This window comes from Prunus mume, linkage group LG7 (genome assembly GCF_029339155.1).
Source record: "Prunus mume cultivar Tortuosa linkage group LG7, ASM2933915v1, whole genome shotgun sequence".
Taxonomy (NCBI): Eukaryota; Viridiplantae; Streptophyta; class Magnoliopsida; order Rosales; family Rosaceae; genus Prunus; species Prunus mume.
In genome coordinates, this window is record NC_142704.1 from 4,641,747 (window position 1) to 4,646,799 (window position 5,053).

The following is a 5,053-nucleotide window of genomic DNA, read 5'->3' on the forward strand; positions in this document are numbered from 1 at the left end:
ACTTTTATGATTAGATACATGTTATCAAGTTTTTTAAATCACATTCTAATCAACTTTTATGATTAGAATGTGATTTCCATTTTGTACACGAAATAGGATTACAATATTAATGAAGAAATGTCTTGCATAAATTGTGATTAAGTTTTTTAAATGATTTAAATTTCTTTTATATATATATATATACGAAATGCTTGAACCTCATGTCCAATAATTGGCTTGACGAAGCCCGTGGCCGGTGATTGGAAATTGGGTGATCGCCGAAAGGAAAGGCTAAAAAACCAGCCAGCAAGGCTTGAGTGAAAAGTGTTGAAAGAAAATATATATATATAAAAAGAAGCATGTGCTGTTTTGTAAGAATACCACGGCATAGGTTCAGAAGAGTCAAAGCATGTGATATTTACATTAAATATTGCTCAGCATTTTCCCATTTTTCTCATTAAATTGTCGGATAAAATAGTTGCAGGAAAATATGGGAGGAGATCCCCATGCAACTACCAAATTAAGTCCACGGCCCAAATTGGTAGGCTCCGTTGGTGCCCCTCAATGATTTCACGATTTTTCTTCCACTGCTTTCCGACCATCCTCTGTCTGTCGCTTGAGTGACCGTACACGTGGAGATGGCATGTTGAGAGTATTATTCCACTTCATCACTCATCTTAATTACAAGAACAAATAAATAAACAAACTGCTTTAGATTTGGCGTACGCGATTCTAGTGTCTTCTTGCATTTATTTTGAATAAAAAGGGTATTTAACGCAGTGGAGGTTGTGGCGAGGGAGCCAATACTATAAATTCAAGATTATAGAGTTGTATTTTAACTATATAATGTTTAAGAAATAATTTAAGGGGGGAGAAAAGGACGTCCCGGGTAGATATGTATGTGCTCTTAGTGGAGGTGGTGATTTGAGTGTTGATATTTCAGGAAGGGAGGGAGGGAGAAAGACATTCATGATTGTATGTGATTCCGTCCCTAATGGAGGTGGTGATTTGAGTGCTGATGTCTCCTTTTTTTAGGCTAATCACTCACAATTTCACGTTATGTATGATATGATTTCCCTTATTAAAGAAAAAAAATGGCACGATGGAGAATAAAATCTAGGTGGAAGTACTACCATCTAAAGATATATAGTGATTTGTCTCTAAACTTAATTCCAAATTACACAGATCAAATGCCATTCAAACAGTAGAATTGCTATGATCGATTAGCATGCATTTCCACGTGCTGATTAACAGATAATAAAAAATTGCATAAATTAAGAAACAAAATATTCGGACTTGAATTAAAAAACTCAATAATGGACCTAAATTAACAAAGCTTTGTTTGGGAGGATGCGGCTCCACCTGGTGGACCGGACTGATCAATTAGACCCTTTGTATTCTCTGTTGTTTTGTTTTTGGAAAAAGTCGGTAGTACTCTTTTTCCTTAACCGGATTTTTCTCTCTTGGATTTTTCTAAGACGATATTTTAAGGAAGTCGCATATTACTCCTCCGCTTTTATAGATTCTTGCTTAGAAACTGATGTACTATATTGGCTAGTTTGTTTAATGAAGTTTTACCCTCTGATAAAAAATAAAAAGCAAAAAACAAAAGACTAGATCTAACAGAAGAGAAACGCCATAAAATTAGACTATCATCGTCATCATCATCGATTAATATCTAATTATTATTTAAATGCAATGTTTAACATCAATATCATTGAACACACAGACATGAACTTGCTTTATTTGGATGGATATGAGAGTTTTGGAAATTTGCAAAAATGGCAGAGCAAGCAAAAGCAAAGCCTCATATTGATCAAGTTTTCCATGGTAAGTCAACACCAAACCTCATCTCAAGTGGGGCCTTGCCCTCCATAAACTTAAGTCTCATAATGCAGAACATGTAACATGGACAAATTTAACAGTTGAAAGATAAGGTGGTTGTGGAGCCCTTTCAGGACAAGCAGTACGTCTGTCTTTTTGACACCACAGTGATGATCAAGCTTCAATTCAACTACAAATTTTGTTAGGTGGGATGTGAATGTGATGCTCTTTCTTTCTTTTTCTTTTTTAAATACTGGGGTCTGGGTTATTTATTTTGTTAGGCCCAAATTAAACAAGCAACAAAGGGAGAAATCTATATGTATCTGTTTTGATTTTCTTGAGTTGGCAATCATTAAACTTTTCATTTTTATCAAGCCTAGATTTCATAGCAACGACAAAATAATTGAATGCCGACGCGGTGATGGGATTGACAGCTTAAATGAAACCAAAGTTTATATTCGTGGACGGCTAATTATTTCATAAATACTATATGTTTTAATGAACCATTGACAGATACTGATCAAAGTTGTAATACCGCTCCTGGGGCGTGTGACTGGTGTGGTGGTGGTGAGGCAGATATATACTATAGATACCACACCTGAATAGTTGACATACAGACATGGATTATAATACCTGAACCTGGAAGGCAGTAGAAAAACTCATGTGAAAAGGAAATATTACAGTTTTGCAATTCTCGGTCAATTACATTACAGTTTTGCATATCTAAATGAAAAAGTTTATCACATGCCACATATCATAATTGATTGTGAATATTAAAAATTATTATCCGCATACCATGTTTTGCATAAGCGTGTCACAGAAGACAGGTATGCTAGATGATTTTGCTTTAGCAGCGTTTTCCAGATTTAAGAATTATTTAATAGGGTTTCCAAATTCATGATACAATAATTAAATGCGAAGGATTTTGAATTGATGAAAAGCGTTATTGACAAAACAATTGTCAGGTGAGAGAGGTTGTGGAGGATTATCAGTCACAAATCTATATATGGATTTGACAAAGCAAAACTAGCCAAGCGATGAGCAACTCTATTGCATTGGTTCAAAGAGAGCATTAGCATCTTCAATGCGATTTGGGAGAATTGCTTTTAGTAGCCGTGGAGTGAAGAACCCAACTTGGTTTTACATTATTGTTTTTTTAACGGAATAAATGCATTGAACTCAGCTACAAATCTCCTGATAAAAATCCATTTTTATTCCAAAATATAAAGTTTGTATAAAGTTTACTTCCATCAGTCCTATAAAAAGAACTATTCAACATCGTTCATCTACACACTCATTACATCATTATTATTAGCAGTAATTACATTGTTGGTCAATAGAGTTAGCGTCGAATTTAAATTTAGTCACCAAAATGTTAAGTTTCCAATTTTGATCATCACACTTCGCGTCGTCAAGAAATCAAGTTCAATTGACCCATTCCGTCAAATAAGACGTATGTAATGTGTGCATGCAGGGACCAAACTAGAAATCCACCATTTAAATAATTATTAAATTAAAAAAATGATTGCTTGGTTGTTTGATTTTTAATTTTTCAGTTATTAAAAAGTTGTGAAGGGGAGCCAGGATCACACTGGTCCTTTAGTGACTACATCCCTGATCCCAGTGACATGCAAGTTTTTTTCTTATGACACAGTAGGAAAAAGGTTTTCATATCATGTGAAAATTATAAGCATGTATATGCTATATAAACTCATGTGCGCACATGCACACTACATGTTTTTCATGTATTATTCGCTTGTGTTCCAATAACCAAAATACTTGGCTATTTAGGGAATGAGCCTTTTTGCATGAAAACAAAAGTCACCTTCCCGAACTTAATGTTATTTATGAAAATAAAAATAGTAAATTTAGCTTAACCCTTTGAAAGTCATTCTTCCTCAATTGCTATCCATCTCTTTATTTTTGTTTGAATAAAATCTTGTTTTTTCTAAATACCGGATGACTAGGATCCAAAGTTACCTAATCAATTGCAAAATCAAATTTATTGTACTTTTGTAATTCCTAAAATACCCCCAAAAAACCATTATTTCATTTTGTATATTAATGTAGGAACCAATATAGAAACAAATTTTAATTGAATTGTAACTAATGACACATGTTGAATTTGGAAAGATCTCCAAATTAATGTACAAATTAATTTGGAAACTTTTTTTAAATTTAACATTCCTAATCTGATTATTTAATAAAAAAATTTTAATTTATTTATGAAGTATAAGTGATTAATTAGCTATTATATTATTGTTTTATAAATATAATAGCATACATACATTTTTATGTTGAAAAAATAACGTACCTATTACTTCTTTTACAAAAAATAATGTACCTGTTATAAAACTGAATAGAGAAAGTCTATGAAAGGTAAGAGTAGTTCTCAATAGCTCAATGCTCAAGTCACTTATTCATCTTTAGTGCATACTATTTATAGGCATAGGAAATACATCACCATTTACCACCATTAAGTAGTGGGTTACAAAACATAATAACCAAAGATAAATAGGTATTTAGTGCATATGTTACAACCCTATAATGATAGGTATAATGATGGGTATAATGGAGGAAATACAATGGACTTATGGTGGGCATCCATAACCTTTGAGGTTACAACACTCCCCCTTGGATGTCCACCATGCATGGAGTATACCTCGTTAAAAACCTTGCCAGTAAAACCCAGTGGGAACAAAAACTGGTCGAAGGGAAAAAGAGTGCATAACCATGTGTAACATAAAATTCTGTGCATATAAAACTAACACGAATGCAACACTGCCTCGTTAAAATCTTGCCAGGAAAAACCCAGTGGGACAAAAACCTGGATGAAGGAAAAAGAGTACAGTGTGTGAAGATCTTATTGATGGCACGCTCCCCCTGATGCTCACAAAATATCTTTAAGCCATATTGTTGACCATATTTTGATTGTCATAATTGTCATTGCTTCCGTGAATCAATCTTGCAATATTATTTGATGATCCCCTTGAAGAATTACTCATCTTGATGTCTTTATACTTTTTGGTAATCCAACATAAATGATATTGATCACACATCCATCCTTCACAAAGTGATCTTTGGTAATGCTAGTATAAAAATTTCTTCAATATCATCATTGGAGGATATATGTGTGTCATTCTTTTGAATTCCTGTTGAGGTTAGAGTAATACCAAAAATATCTAAACTATTTTCAAAACTTAACAATTCTTAAAATAACATCATATTCTAAAATGTCATCAAAATAATA